We start from the raw sequence: 16685 nt of genomic DNA on the forward strand, positions 1-16685 counted from the left end.
GAAGGGACACCATCATCCCCAGGTACTTTCCTCCCTGGCTTTTCAGCTTCTGTTTGTATGTCATCTTCCCTAATCCAATTGTAAGCTCCATGGAGGCAAGGACTGGTGTAAATATTTGTATCTCTAGTGCTTAGCACTGTGCCTGGTACATAGCAGGTGCTTAATAAATGTTTATTGACTCACAGCCTATCTTTTCCTCCTCTTATAAAATTCCAGGATGACTCCTGTTCTTTGGATTTCCTTACTGGCTATGTCACAGATTGCTCATAACCACCGTGTGTCTCCCCACTGTGCACCGTATGATATTATATTTTTAAATTTAACTTTTATTCTTAATATAAACACCAAAAAATAAACATTTCCAGATATACAGCAAAACAGAGAAGGCTACATACATGACACTATAATCTCCATTTCATACTGCTTGTTTTAAAAATAAATTTCACACATTCTCTTTTTAAAATAAATTTTTATTGATACTTTTTGCTTTTTTATCATCTAAATTTCTCCCAGTATCCCTTCCCCCACTGAGAGAACCATTTATATATCAAAGACTATTTTCACACATTATTGTCCTGCTTGTTTGTGCTTCCTTCTAAACTTTCTTCTGTTCCTTTCTGTGCACTTCAAAAAAAATGTTAAATGGCCTTTTCTTTTTCGCCATCAATACTGATAACCTTCCCCCAATTAAAAACCAAGAGAAAGAAAAAAACAACCCTTGTATCAAATAAGCATAGCCAAACAAAATCAATCCAAAAATGTGTTTCCCCCCTGCACCTTGAATTCATCACCTTTCTGTCAAAAGTTAGATAACATGCTTCCTCACAGTTCTTCCAGTGACATGGTTGGTCAGTGCATTCATCAGGGTTCTTAAGTATTTCAAAGTTGTTTTTCTTTACAATGTTGTCCTTGTATAAATTGTTCTCCTGGTTTTGGCCACTTCTTTGGGCATCAGTTCATACCATCCAGGATTTTCTGCAGTCATCTCTCTTGTCATTTCTTATGGGACAATAATATTCCATTCCATTCATATACCACAGTTTGTTTAGTCGTCCTCCCCACTAACAGGGGACCTAAGGCGCCCCATTAGATTCTAGTTCTTTTCCTCCCCTCCCCACCCCTTTTAATCCTTTAGTATCAGGAAGTTTGTTGTGCTTGCAATAATTCACCCCCCCCCGTACCATTCTCTTTCTGAACCTATTCCCGTTTCCATCATTATTTGTTTCTCTCTTGAGTTTAATATATTTCTTCAACAAACTGTGTGTTTGGGAGTGTTCAACTCTCCCTTGTTCAATTCAGATAAGAATGAAGTTCATCTGACGCCTGCTGTCTATTTGTAAACTCTTCCTATGCACACCATTTATAAGAAATGTTAAAGCTCCACCACCTTCTTCCTCCTTTCTACAGGAGGATAATCCTTTTATTCTTCTATCTCTTTCACCTTTTAAAACCTCAGAACAATTAATAGTGAAATGGTAAAGATGTTCATGGTTGACTGTTATTTGTGAAGACCTGCAGGTTCTCTACTGATACCCTTTTGGAGGATCACCTTCATCACTCTGTCAGAGCAAGACTGACTATATGTCCCCATCAGGTTTCTGTGGTCACCCCGAGGGGCTGGAGTTTTTTCCTAATGCTAATGGCTCAAGTCCCCATTCAGCTGTGTTCCACTCATGGCTAGTGATCAATGATGAGTGCCCCAATTCCCCTTAACCAATTAACATTAAATAGCTTTATTAAAGGAATAGGTACTGCAGCATTTGACACTGTTGATCACTGTTGAGAAATACCAAGAACAGAAGTACAAATATTTCCCCCCCAACACCCAAGGGCCCATTCTCTCCGAGCCAACTTGGTCCCTGGGGAGAGTGGGCTCAGATTTAATGAGGCTTCTTCAGAGCAGTTGCTCCCACCAAGTTCACTTCTAAAAGAGGCAGAGCTGATGGATTGGAGGAGTTCACAATTCTACTCCTGATGGACCAGGTGGAGCAGGCCCCTCAGGACTCCACTCTCCCATAGTCTGGCTTTCAGCAAATCTCAGCATGGATTAATATGCAGGAAAGGAGACTGAATTCACCCATTGCTCCCCCTCCCTCTCTGCCCTGAGTCCTAAACCCGGCACCCTCCTCTCTCTTCACATCACCAGTCCCACTACCACCTCCCAAGGGCAGCATCCAGGGGTGGGGACCTGGGTCTGCAGGGACGCTTTGGATAGGACCAGACCAAGTGGGACCAGTCTGAGCTGGGCTGGCTCCATGTGTAGCTCTACTCACTTAAGCCTGTGCAGCGCCCGTGGGGGAGGAACAATAAGTCTTTCGGCAGGGAAACTAGACAGGAGGTCCATTTGCAGTAGCAAAATACCAGGAAGTTGTGTCTCGTTTCGGAGAGGAGGGCAAGTAAAAGTTCTGAACTCAAGTGGACTGTAACCACCTTGGTTTACCTTGGTCACTAAGGTCTTGCCTTCCTGTTTCCCTTTCTTTCTTTCTCTTCCACTCCACACATTCTAATGAACCTTACCTGCTGATATAGCTGGTCCAACAGAGAAGGAATGTTAGAGTGGGGGCAGATACAGTCATTTGTGTGCTCAGGGGGTGGGGAACTGTCATTACATTGGTGTGGGAAAGAAATGAACTAGAACCTAAGGGGGGGGATAGTGGGGGTGGGGAGCGGGGTGTGCTCATCAGGTCAAGTCAGTAAGCATTTATTATGAGCCAGGCACTGGGCTAAGCACTAGGGATATAAACCAAGGCAAAAACAGTCTTTGCCCTCAGAGAGCTCACAATTGAATAGAGGAGACAACATGCAAACAACTATGTACAAAGAAGATCTATATGGGATAAATCTAAGATAATCAGAGAGGGAAGGCACTAGCATTGAGGGAGACCAGGGAAGGCTTCTTGCAAAGGCAGGATATTAGCTGAGACTTGAAGGGATACGGGGAATCCAGGAGGCAGAGATGAGGAGGGAGAGCATTCAGAGAATGGAAGACGGCCAGTGAAAATGCCCAGAGTCAGGGCATGGAGTATATTGTTAGCTTCAGCAGCAAGAAGGCCAGTGTCACTGGGTCACAGAGTAAGGAGCCTGGAATTGTTGGAAGGGCCAGGTTAGGAAGGGCTTTAAAAGCCAAACAGAGGATTTTATATTTGATCCTGGAGGAAATAGGGAACCACTGGAGTTTACTGAACAGGGGTGCAATATGGTCAGGCCTGTGCTTTAGGAAGATCACTTTGACAGCTGAGAGGGGGATGGACTGGAATAGAGAGAGACTTGAAGAAGGGGGAATCAACCCAGCAGGCTACTGCAATAGTCAAGGCATGAGGTGATGAGGGCCTGCACCAGGGTGGTGGCAGTGTCAGAGGAGAGAAGAAGGTCTACAGGAGTGATGAGGTGGAATTGACAGGACTTGGCAACAGTTTGGACAAAGGGGCCAAATGTAAGTGAGGAGTTGCCATTAAGGTTTTGAACTGGGTGACAGGGGTGGATGGTGGTGCCTTAGCAACTGGAAAGTTAGGAAATTAGGGAGAGGCTGGAGGGGAAGATAATGAGTTCTATTTTGGACATACTGAGTTTAACATGTTTATGGCGCATCCAGTATAGGATGTCCACTAGGCAGTTGGCGATGTAACTGGAAGGCAGGAGAGAGGGTAGGGCTGGACAAATAGATCTGAGAATCATCTGCATAGAAATGATAATGGAATCCATGGGAGCAGATGAAAAATTGTATAGAGGGAGAAAAGAAGAAGGCCCAAGATAGTGTCTTGGGTGACACCTATGGCTAGTAAGTACAAGCTGGATGAAGATCCAGCAAAGGAGACTGAGAAGGAATGGTCAGACAGGTAGAAGGAGAATCAAGAAAGAGAGGTGCTGCCAAAACCTAGAGAGAAGAGAGTGTCAAGAAGGGGGTAATTAATGGTGCCAAAGGCTGCAGAGAGGCCAAGAAGAATGATGATTGAGAAAAGGCCATTAGATTTGGCAATTAAGAGATCATTGGTAACTCTGAAGAAGGCAGTTTCAGTTGAATGATGAGGTAAAAAACTAGATTGCAAAGGGCTTAGAAGAGGGGAAGAAGTGGAGGCACCAGTTGTAGATGGCCTTCTCAAGGAGTTTAGCCACAAAGAGGAGGAGAGAAATAAGATGAAAACTACCAGGGACAGAGGCAGTAGTGTGCTGGTAAAAGTTTAACAACCAGTGCTCTGAAAAGACAACCCCCTTTTAAGTTTAATTTTCATCATTACCATTTTCTCCATCACTTTCTTAAGTACAATCAACAAAACAATATGACTCAAGCCCCGATTTTGTAGTGTTTGCCAATTTTTGAGGCGTAAATGTTCCCACTGAAAATTTAACAATTAACTCTTATGAGTCAGTATGATCTGGCTCCAGCACACCCCTTGGATGAGAGGATCAAGAAAGGGTTTTCTGAGACTAAGGAAGACTTGGACCTGTTTGTGGGCAGCAGAGAAGTAGCCGGCAGACAGAGATTGAAGAGTAACGAGAGAGTGTGGATAGCAGAGGGGACTTTAATCTACTGGAGAAGACAGGATGGAATTGGATTACTTGTTCATGGGGAAGGGTTTGCTTTGGTAAGGAGAAAGGCTATCTTTTTACATAATATAGGGGTGAAGGAGGAGATATAGGCAGAAGGCATATAAATGGTGTGAGATGAGGGGAGAAGACAGAACTCTTGGTAGATGGCCTCATTTTTTTTCCCCGTGTTACATGAGATAAAGTTCTCAGCCGAGAGTGCGAAGCCAAGGGTGAGAAGGTTTTCTAAAGGTTTGGAAAAGCCATTGTGGTGAGTGGGATAGTGAGTAAATTGATTGGGGCGGGGGGAGGTGTAAAAAGATGGAGGAACAGCTGTGGGGAGAACCTATTTGAGATTACGTAACATAAATTTGAGAGGACTTAGGTAGCCCAGTTTCGTGATTTTCTCCAGCTCTGTTCAGTGGCAAGGGAGCAAGGAACAAAGGCAATGGATGATGGGGGTAATCCAAGGCTGAGGCTTGGCAGGGTAAGATTAGTGATAGGATAAAGGATCCAGGGTCTCAGGAGGAGAGTGTAGAAGTGAACTGGTTCACTTAGGGGTCAAGATGGGCAAAGGAAGAGAGTGTAGCTAGTGTAAATCTCCTGGCTTGGGAAAGAACTGAGGGGTGGAGGAATTGGAGATCATGGTGAGGATGAAAAGCAGGATTAGGGGTTGTAAGGCAGAGGGAAAGGTGGAACGACAATAGACTATGACCAGAGAAGGGAATTTCAGAGCTCTTGAACCTGGAAGGGGAGCAATTGTAGACAATGGCACAGTCAAGTGTTTGACCATCTCTTTGTGAAGATGAGGTGGAGTGGAAGAGTAGGTAATGGGGGATGGGTAAACTGAGGAATGGGTAAGCGAATCACCAGATCTGGGTGGTCATCATCCATTTTTGACAAGTCTTGGGATATTTTCAGTTACTTCTTAGAACTGTGCCCCAGGAAGACAAAAGACCTCTCTCTTGTTGTTATTAGGTCAACAAACAGCTGCCTCTGTCTGCCTGGGTGCAGAGACACCAACCACCAAAGGCATTCTGACCTTTACTGAATAATCTCTCACCTGACAGCTTCTGTGGCTCTTCTTCATCAATCCTTGGAGGTCAAGCAATTGTTTCCTCCTTAGGGCACACCACTCCTTCCTCTTCTGGAAATCTCTTCTTTCATTCTCTTTTAAGCTCCAAGGTACAGTTGTCCTTTTCCTTCCTTTACTCCTCCTGACAGCATAGGATCATATCCTTCGACTCTCCAACTTCCTGACAAGGGTCAAGTTTCCCCTCTGTTATTTCAGGTTCTTTTCCCCTGATTGAAGCCTGCTTCTGTTTTTTTGTGTGTGTTTGTTTTTTAGGAACATTTCACAGTTCCTGATAATCTGGAGGGTAAAAGGTGTTCCTCAGGGCTCTTCACTTTTTCTTCTAGGAAGGAAACCAGCCTATGCTTGGAACAGAGATAGTGTCAGTAGTCTCAGGTCTCTGTTTTTGACTTCGACACCCTCTGGTAAGTCTCATCGGCCTCAGTTTTCTCCTCTTATATGAGGACAATAATGTTTTCAATGACACCATAAAGAGTCCTTTGAAATCCTTAGCATAGATAGTATCCCCTTGTGTGCACAGCCCTGCACTAGGAACCCTGGAGAGGATAAAAAATAAATATAAATCTATGGTCCTTGTCCTTTTGAAGTTTACAATTCATTTCAATTCGACTTTGTAAATTGATACAACCACCAGAAAATTTGTGATTCAGCAAGTTTCTACCATTAGAAGTATTCAAGCAAAGGCTGGATGACCATTGTTCCATTTGTTCGTTCATTCATCCATCCATTCATTCATTCAACATTCGACAAATGCTGACTAAGTACTTGCTGTATTTGAGTCATTATTCTAGCTGCTGGTGGGGGATACAGTTTAAAATAGAACCTCTTCCCTCAAGGTGCTTATAATCTATTAGAGGGGAATAAGATATATAAGGAAATAAATAGAACACAAAACTTGGTGTGGCAAGTGTGTGACTGAGGTTAGAACAAAGGATTGAGGAAATCCTGAAGAGGGAGAAATCATTTGTGGCCTGACGGATGAAAGGCATTTGCCTGCCTTAGGCAAGGTCTAAAAATGGTATACTTTGATCTAAGTTACTATCCACCAGAGATTTTGAGTTTTCACTGGAGGATATGCAACTTAACCTTGCAAAATCATTATTGTGTTCCATAAAAAGTGTAACTGTCTGTGCCTTAAAAAAAAAAGTTTAAAAACTGTTCCTGGTTGCTTTCCTTTCCCTGTCCTCTCCTAGTGGCCTGTGAAGGAGCTGGCCCTAGTCCCTGCCTTGGGAGGACAAAGCCCTCAGCGTTCTGGTGTGCCCAAAACAACATTGGATATGTAGTTGGAAGACTTGACTATAATTCCTCTCTCAGCAACCCCATCCTGGGTCACCTTGGACAAGTCCTTTAATCTCTTGGGAATGGTTTTCTTGTCTGTTAAATGAGGCTGGAGTAAATGAGCTCAGATTGTACGGGTCTAAGCTCTCAATCTTACATGTACATCCATGGAAGGCTTCATGGTAGAGGTGGCATTCAAATTGGCATTTGTGGGATGGAAGAAAGGACACTTTAAGTAGAGGTAAATCAATGAGCCAGGAAGGCATGGGCTGTGTTGTTAGGACAATGATTTTGATCCCCTGATTTAGCTGGGGGTAGGGATAGGGATGGGAGGGGATATATTGTTTTGATACATCATTTACTTCACTCAAAATGACTACTCCACCATAGAGGCTTTCCATAAAAGAAATAGCTGGACATCTAATAATTGTGTTTGCAACTAACGTATGTGTTACTTTTGCTAACAAAAAGGCAGCTGGGTAGTACAATAGATAGAGAGCTGGACCTAGAGTCAGGAACACCTGAGTTCAAATCCAGCCATTTATTAGTTTTGTCAAAATAACATTTATTAGTTATGTGACCCTAGGTATGTGACTTAACCTCTGTTTGCCTGTAAAATGGGAATAACAGCAGTACCTACCTCACAGGGTCATGAGGGTCAAATGAGATATTTGTAAAGTGTTTATCACAGTGCCTGGCACATAGTAGGTGCTTAATAAATGTTTGTTCCCTTCCCTTGGAGGCTTCTCTTCTTCAGGCTAAACATCCCCATTTCTTTGAACAGAACCTCAAATGGCATGGCCTTAAGGCCCTTGATTTTCTGGATTCCCTTTCTCTGTGTGCTTTCTCACTTATCCACCTCCTTCTTGAAATGTGGCCCTGGGCATGTAACATAACATTCCAAATAGGGTCTGTTTGGGGCAGAGTGCAACAGAACTCTCCCCTTCCTAGCTTTGAAAGGTGTGCCTTCTTTAAGGCAGCTGAAGGTTGTATTAGCTTTTTTTTTTTCCCCTGCTGCTGTATTACTAAGTTGACTCACTGAGCTTGTATCTCATCAAGGCACCCAGATCTTTTTCAGAAAGACTGCTGACTAGCTAACTACACCTTTTCCCATTTTCTAATTTGTAAGTTGATTTAACATTTATCCCTATTGGATTTCAGACAACTGGATCTGGCCCAGTGTTTGAGCATGCATCTTGTTGGATCCCTCTCTGTCACCATGCATATTTACTGGCTTTCCACCCCAGTTTCACACCACCAGCAAATCTAATGTCATCTATTTCTATTTCCAAGTTTTTGACCAAAAAAGTTAAATAGTAAAGGACTAAGCACAAATTCTTGGGAATATTCCACCTCAGACCACCTTCCAAGTTGACCTTAAACTCTAAATGATTAATTTTTAGGGTCCAGCCATTCAACCAGTTTCAAGTCCAACTAACGGTACTGTCATCTATCCCACATCTTTCCATTTTGTCCACAGCATATAGTATAAAATACTTTACCAAAAGCTTTGCTAAAATCCAGATAAATGATATTTATTACACTCCCTTTATCAACATAGTCCTGTTGAAAAATGAAATGAAATGAATCTGGTATGAAGGCTTGTTGGCTTTGTGATTATTGCTCCTTTTTCTAGATATTCACCAATCATCCCTTAAACAGAATTGATAGAATCTCACCACACATAAAAGTCAAGATGCCTGGCCTACAGTTCATAGACTTTCTTCCCTTTTAAAAAAACAAAAAACCAAGAAAGCTTAAAAAAAAAACTGGAAGATTTTCTAATCTTCTCTAATCCTATGGTACCTATTCCATTTCCCATGATCAAAGATCAATGACTTTCATTAATCATACCTGCCAGTCCTTTCATCTGGGTCTGGTAAGAGAGACCAGTTGAAAGTACGAAGGAGGGGCAGCATTTGTTTCACTTTGGCTAGATGTTCTCCTTCAAAAGACAAGGAAACCTTCTTTGAGAATTGGTCTAGGGGACTTAAGGCTCAAACCACTAATGTGGTTTCCTGGAGAGTAGAAAGTCCAGCCCATGAGCATTTCTTAGGCTTAATGGAATGCCCGCTGCTGTGCTAGTCAACACACCTTTCTGGCCAGGCACTGCCACCAGGGCAAATGCAGAGGGGAGCTGTGTCCACTTGAATCAATGTTTCCCTATTGAGTCTCTGTTTAATAAGTAAACTTCTATTTATAAATCATCATATGGTCCATGAGTATTTCATTGTGTTTCAAACCCAAGCCTGAATATCAGCTGGGCCTGAGTTGGATTTGGCCTAAAACATCTGGCAATAAATCTGCAAGATAAGTTAGAATAACTTTGAGATTGAAGATGGGGAAGGGTGATATAGAATGCATAGATGCTTAGGTGTTTGGATGACTGGATGCAGGAGTAAGGCACCTTGTGGCTGCTTTATTTCTGACTGAACAGGGTAAGTTATCTCAATGGGGCATGGAAAGGGTGCCATTGACACTGCAGAATTAGTCCAATGGGTGTTTAAGGGTGTTGACTGGGAGAATGAAGGTATTGAAAGGGCTTTTTTGCTAATGATCCTTAAAAAAAAAATCCTAGGACACCTGCATAAGAAAAATGAAAATGCATTAACTCAAGATAAATGTGAATGTACTTTGAATTCTTAGCAGTATGCCCTAAAGACTAAGGGGCAATTTATAGATGTAGTTAATAGTGCAAGTGAAACGTATGATACTGATTAGGGCAATGACCAATGTATATGGGAAGTATGGTCTCCAACCTAGAAGTTGCTATAAAAAAATTTTATTGATTTTGTTTTACATCACCAAAATTTCCCCTAGTATTCTTCCTTCTTCTCTTTCCCAAAGAACTATCCTATATAATAAACAACATTTTAAGAGAAAAAAAAAAGAAAAAAATGAGTAAAAGTGAACAAGTCTGAAAATATTTGCATGTCCCACACTTGTGGGCTTCTCTTTTCTGTAAAAGGAGAGGTAGGGGTGTCTTCTCATATCTCTTCTTTGGACCAGTGCTTGTTCTTTGCAATTTTGCAACATTAAGATTAAAGAAAATACATTTTTTATTCTTTTTTTTAGATCACCAAAATTTTCCCCAGTCATTCCATATAACAAATAATTTTCAAAGATAAAAAAGAAATCAGCAAAATTATTTAAAATGGTGCAAAAGTCTGAAAATACATGCAATGCAACATACTAATGGACCTACCCCCTCTGCAAATGGATGGAATGGGGTTGTCTTCTCATATCCATTTTTTGGGGTCATGCTTATTTTTTGCAATTTTGCAATACTCACTTTTAAATGTTTTGTGGCTATTCTTTCCATTTACACAGATCCCCTCTGCCTCTGCATTTGTCATAGTCAAAGCACCTGGCCAGAAAGGTGTGTTTGACTGACACAGAAGTTGGTATCTTCCCATTTACGTTGTTGTAGTGATCATGTATATTGTTTTCTTGGTTCTGCTTACTTCATTCTGCATCAGGTTATTTAAATCTTTTCATGCTTTTCTGTACTGATAACCATCATTTTTTACAGCAAGTCATATTCCATTACATTCATGTACCATGACTTAAGACATTCCCCAATCTACTGATATCTGCTTTGTTTCCAAATCTTTGTCACACACAAAAAATGTTGCTATAAATATTTTGATGTATGTGGAGACTTTCTATCAATGACCTTGTTGGGGTATGAGCCCAATAATATAACATGTGAGCCAGAGCATGAATATTTTAGTCACTTAATTTGAATAATTCCAAATTATTTTCCAAAACGGTTGTAGCGATTCATGGCTCCACCAGCAATGCCCCAGTGTGCCTATCTTCCCACAACCCTTCCAACATTGACTATTTTTGTCATCTTTGCCAATTTGCAAGGTGTTTGGTGAAACCTCACATTCAACCTAGAGGTCTAGCTAGTAATTGTGTCAAATTTCACTGAGATTAGAGCCGTGAGAAAAGAGGATAGGAGTGAAAGTGAGGATAACTGGGAGCCACATGGTCTCTGCTCAAGAAACTCAAGTCATAACATGTTACTAACACTACAGGGTGATTTTTATCTACAAGGGAATTGGAGGATGGGTGGGATTTCATCACCAAAGAACTTGGAAGACTGCATAAGAAGTTTAAACAATTTAATGAGTTATTGGAACAATGGTTGTAGAATGGTCTAGTAGGGCCAAGGTAGAGCTCCTCCCAGCCATTGAATTGCATCAGCTTAAAGAATCTTACTTAAGATTTACTTTGCAAAACCAGGTGAATCAGTTAGAGGTCCCAGATGAGATCTGTTCTTTATTCCATTTTGAGTGGCTAATGGGGGGAGTTGTACGTACCTCGCCCCATAAAGATGAATTCTCTTTGTAGCCAGTTCCTCCATGAGAGTCAGCAAAGGGTTGAAAATTACTATAAGAGATGTGTTAGACTAGATCTGACATTCCACTATGACCCTGATGCCCTATGCATCAGGAACAAGCAGACCTTATCTTCCGGGCAGAGCCCCACTTGAGTTGTGTCAATGTCAGTGGTTATTCTATGACGTACCATGTAGAGGCCTGGGCAGACCAACTAGTCACATTTGAGCAAGAGATTGAGATAGTCCCAGTGCCTATCTAGGGAAACAAGGCTGTCCATACAACCCCATTCCAAAAGGATGAAGATGCCCTTCCCTCTAAGCAGCTAGGGATCCCTTTGGAAGATGGGGTTGATGACTACTCGCCAGAACACGGGAGCGCTAGGAAAACTGTATGAGAACATCTGGGCGTGGGCAAGTAAAAGCTCTTCTGTCCCATCAAAGCCTTAGGGTATCTTTGCTGAGGTAGAGTTGGGTGGTAAGGCCCACAACTGGTTCACAGTTGTAGTGGATAATCAGGCTGGGTGTATATGGGAAAAGACATAATGAGTACTTGTCAGTCAGTACCTATCAGACATGATTACTCTAACCTCTACACCAATTACTGGGGGTAGGGTCAAATGGGAAACCTTGGAGTTTCCTGAAGTTGCCATGTAGGCAACCTCCAACGGTATCAAGTCTTGGGATAGGAGGTGAAAGATATTTTTTCCTTAGTGATGGAGATAAACAAAGATGGAGTACTTTGCTATACTAACTTCCAAATTTACAAATAATATTTGTAAAAAACACTTAGCACAGTGCCTGACATAATGTAGGCAGTATATAAATGCTTATTCCCTTCTTTCCCTTACCTTCCCAGTGTGGCCAGTGAAGAAGATGGGTGACACTTGAAGGCTCACAGAGAACTGAATGAAGTTGCTATGCCTAATAATGTGGCTAATTAGGAGCCCAACAATGTGACAGACCAGGTGGCCCAGGCCTCAGGAGAGTAGTATGGAGTGAATTGTTGTTGCTTATGCCTTTTTCTCTATTCCTGTGGCTGACATTGGTCAGAGGCTGCTCACTTTTTTCCTGGAAGGAGTAGGGTGTAACCTTTCCAAGGTTACCTGAATTTTCCTTCACATATCCAGTCTTATGGGTAGAGACCTGAAAGAGAACTTATTTCCTCAGGACATCAGTGTCCATTATATGAAACAACATGAAAGTCTATTTGGCTGGAGTGAATGAGGAAAGGGGAGAAATGCATAAGACTGGTTGAGGCCAAGAAGGGCTTTAAAAGCAAGAAGAGTTTATATTTGATCCTAGAGGTAATAGGGAACCACAGGAGTTTACGGAGTGAGGCAATGGCATAGCTGGACCAGAACTTTAGGAAAATTATTTTTGCAGCTATGTAGAGGATGCATTAGAGTGGAGATAGATGTGAGGCAAAGTGACCAATTAGGAGGCTGTTGCAATAAATCCACATGAGAAGGGATAAGGAACTGAACAGAAGTGGTGACTATATGATTAATGGGAGGGGACAGATGTGAAAGATGTTAGGCAAGTAGAAACGACAGATTCATGGTTCAAAAACAGTTATTACAACTTTAGGCTACATTAGGAGACCCATATCCAGAACAAAGTATCCCTGGTCAGATAACATCTGGAGTACTAGGTTCAGTTTTGAATACCACATTATAGGAAGGACATACTGAAAAACAAGAGGATAATCAGTATGGTGATAGGCCTAAAAATGTCATATGGGGACTAGTTGAAGGAACTGGCAATGTTTGCCTATAGAAAACTTGCAGGACATTATACCTGTTGCTCTCTCAAAGACCTTTAATGGCTAACTCTTGTCGTCTTTTCTTGGTCCTCACCCTTCTTGAACTCCGTGAAGCATGACACGGTTGGTTACCCTCCCTCTCCTGCATTCTCTCTCTTCTCTGGGTTTTGGTAATGCAGGTTCTCTTCTCTTGTTCCAGGCATGTGGAATACTGTAAACAAATGCAAATGTAGGAAATCCCAAACTGTGTTTCAGGGACAGTGTGTAAACCAGTTTGGCTGAAATAGTGTTCTTGTAAGGAATGAGTGGGATTACCAAAGACATGACAGGACCCTTGGGAAAAAAGTGACCATGTCATCCGACACTTCAAAATATTAAAGGAAAGGAACACAGGTCACATCCAGGCACATATCTCACAAGTTCTAAGAAATATCAAGATGTTCTGAGAACTACAGGTATGATCCTAAGACATCTTGAAAGGGATAGGAGACCATAAAGAGCAAAATTCTGACCACATAATCACTAATAATCTAGATGAAAAAGAAAAGGGAGGAAACATGGTAGAGGCCAGTGAGCTTGACTTCAATTCCTGGCAAAATTCTAAAAGACATTATTAGTAGAGGTAGTATGATTAGTGAGTATATAGGAAAGGTAACAGGAATCATAGAAGCCAGCATGATTTCACTGAGATACGGTCATATAAGATACCTCATTTCCTTTTCTGACAGAATTACTAGACTAGTATACTATGGGAATGCCATGGAATTCAGCAAAACACTTGGCAAAGTCTCTCCTGCTATCCACATGAAGAGATGTGGATTATACCACAGGTGCTAAATTCATTCTCCTAACATTCCTTTTAGAAGCTCAACCAGATTAAAATGTAATCAAAAATGTTTTACAATATAGCTAATGTGTAATTTTCTAAGTCAATATACAGCCTCAGGAATGTTCTGTTTGAGTTTGACACCCCTGGGCATTCAGAACAGATTCAATGACCAAACCTGAAGAGCAGTGAGCGATCCCTGGCTCAGTGTCCACTTGGAAGTCTCTTGTGGAGTGTTCCAGGAATCGGTCTGCAGCTCTTTGCTATCGAATGGTTTTATCAATGACTTGGATGAAGTCATAGGTGATATGCTGACATGTCTGAGTTGTCCTGTCATCCTCGGACCCTAATGTTTAGGTTCACAAGCAAATGGAACCCTTATTTTCCAGCAGTCTCTAGATCACTTGATCTCTGCAAATCATGATGCTAATTTTTTAAATGACCATGCACTGCAAAGAGGTTCCATTTCTCATTCTATCCCTCTAAAGCTGCCTCCTATAGTACATACTTTGTGACATGTCTGGTATGTTTGAAAGGCCAGACAGCTGGCTTCAGCAGGGAGTCACTGAAAAAGATATGTGCTCAAAATAATTGAGCCCCAAAACAAATTACCTAGGAAAATAATCTATTTTATAAGAACTGCTGGAAAAAAACTATTAAATAGTATAGCTTAAATTAGGCTTAGACCAACATCTTTCACCACATTCAATAATAGATTCAAAATAGATAAGAGAACTCAATATTAAAGGCTGTGCCATTAAAAAAAAATTAGAATAGAGGCAAGTAATTTAGCACTTACAGATACGGAGTATGAGATGAGTTCTTAATCAAGCAAGAGATTGAGGCAATTTCAAAGAATAAAATAGATAATTTTGTTTATATGAAATTGAAAAGCTTTTGCATAAACAAAATTAACACATCTAGGATAAGAACAGAAGTAGTCAATTGGAGGGAAAAATTTTGCATCATGTATCTCTAACAGGGGTTTGATATCCAAAACATGTAGACAACTCCCACAAATATATGACCAAAAGTCATATCTTAAGTGACCAAAGACACGAGGAAACAGTTCTCAAAAGAACTGCAAACTATTAACAACCATACAAAAGAATCTTCTAGAGTTAGCACTTCTTAAACTGTGGGTCGCAATCCCATTGGCAACAGTAGAAGATTTCTGAATATGCAGCAACCAAAAATTAATTCAAAATCAAAAGCATAATGAAACTGAGGTTTTTCTGGCAGCACTTGCCTGTGCTGCATCACCCATCTTCAGTGCAGCCTTGGGTTCTGAACACAAAGCATGTGCACTTTTCACTGTGCATGCCCTCAGACCATGCAAGCCAACAGGTCGTGGGTGGGAAAAGTTTAAGAAGCTCTGCTCTAGATCACTAATAACAAGAGAAATATAAATCAAAACAACCCTAAAAGTTTTAACTCACATCCAACAGACTGGCATTGATGATATGAGAAGAGTCAATGTATGAGAAGTTTTGGAAAGACTAATTATATGTAAATATTTGGGAATATGGCATTCACAAAGGATAATGAAAAACAACAGTGGCCTCTTGAAGGAGGTTTGTCCTTCCCTGAACCTAAGGCACTTGAGAATGGCATTAGGGAATGACGACCAAGGATCTCCAATGGAGGGCATATTTTAACTGGTGAATACTTTGGTACACAAATGCAGGAAAGATAGAGGTGGCCAAAAGAAAACCATACTACACAAGGGACAAGAATTAATCTGCTTCTCCAGCTTAGTGCTCTTCTGGCATCTCAACAACCCTGCCTTCTCCTTATTTTTCCACTGGACCCAAGGAAGGATCTGATAATCAAGGAAGAGCTACTTTTGAGTGCGTCACAAAGAAGATGACCATCTCCTTCATTTTCTCCACTAGCAAGTAAGACCTGGATGGGTGAAATAGTGTTGCTTGTAGACAATAGAGAAGCAGCCAGCAGAAAGGCAGAGAGTGAAACTATGTGAGTGGGGATAAATGAAGGAGCAGTCTGATGGAGAAGTTGGGATGAAATGTGCCCTTCATTTTCTTGTCTATGCCATGAAGTTAAGCCTATCATTAAAACTCTCATTGATACTGAATGTGACACCTGGTGGTGGCACTTGTGGTACCCTGCTTAGGGATTATTGGGCTCCTTAATAAAGCTGTCCTTAATATCTCTCTCACTGTTGAGCACCTGGAAAACCTTGACATCCACCTGCTATAGCAAGAAATAGATTTTGTTGCCAATGTGGTATTCCAGAATTGCCAACTCCTTGATCTTCCATACCGCATCAAGTAGGAGTCTGTGCCTTAATACCTTGTGTTGCACCTATATTTTACGACTCTGGACAGATTGCAACATATTAGGAAGAAATATGTGGTAAATACAGTGGTTGCCCAGGCCCGTTGTCCAGTAACAGCCAGTGGACCCCACTTGACTGGATCATTTCCCTTCTGCCTTCTATATAACTGCATGGGTTAAAAATTTGCTTCAGTTGGTTCAAATTGTTTTAATCATACTTCTTGTTCTACGTTCTCTTTTCTAAGCTTCTGCAGATTCATGGGTCCCAAAGCCCCTCACCTTTCTGTCTCCCATACGGTCAGATGATCTTTTGGGCCAAGTGGGATTCGGGCTTCAATACAAAAATCCTTTTCCAGTTGGCAAGTAAAATCTCTGTAGGGCTTATGTGACTAGCCTCAGTCTAGTTCACTGTCACTTCCTATACAACAAAATATTCAAAACGCTCCTTCTGGTAGAAAGAATTAGGAACAAAGTAGATACTCACTGACTGAGTAATGGCTAAGCAAATCGTGGAATGTGCATTCCTGTTCTGTAAGGAAAGACAAGCATGCTGAAT

The 16685-nt window shown here is 41.3% G+C and overlaps 1 protein-coding gene across 1 annotated transcript in view; it reads right to left on the reverse strand.

Moving 5' to 3' along the window:
* Positions 1-449: 449 nt before the first annotated feature.
* DCAF12 (DDB1 and CUL4 associated factor 12) overlaps positions 450-16685 on the reverse strand; it is a 120105-nt gene continuing 103869 nt past the window's right edge. The window contains exon 10 of the transcript XR_013486077.1: positions 450-6153. The gene's annotated coding sequence lies outside the window, so the exon portion shown is untranslated. The remainder of the gene's footprint in view (positions 6154-16685) is intronic.

Source organism: Phascolarctos cinereus, unplaced genomic scaffold (genome assembly GCF_003287225.1).
Source record: "Phascolarctos cinereus isolate Bilbo 61053 unplaced genomic scaffold, phaCin_HiC Scaffold_4;HRSCAF=312, whole genome shotgun sequence".
In the NCBI taxonomy this organism is placed as follows: domain Eukaryota; kingdom Metazoa; phylum Chordata; class Mammalia; order Diprotodontia; family Phascolarctidae; genus Phascolarctos; species Phascolarctos cinereus.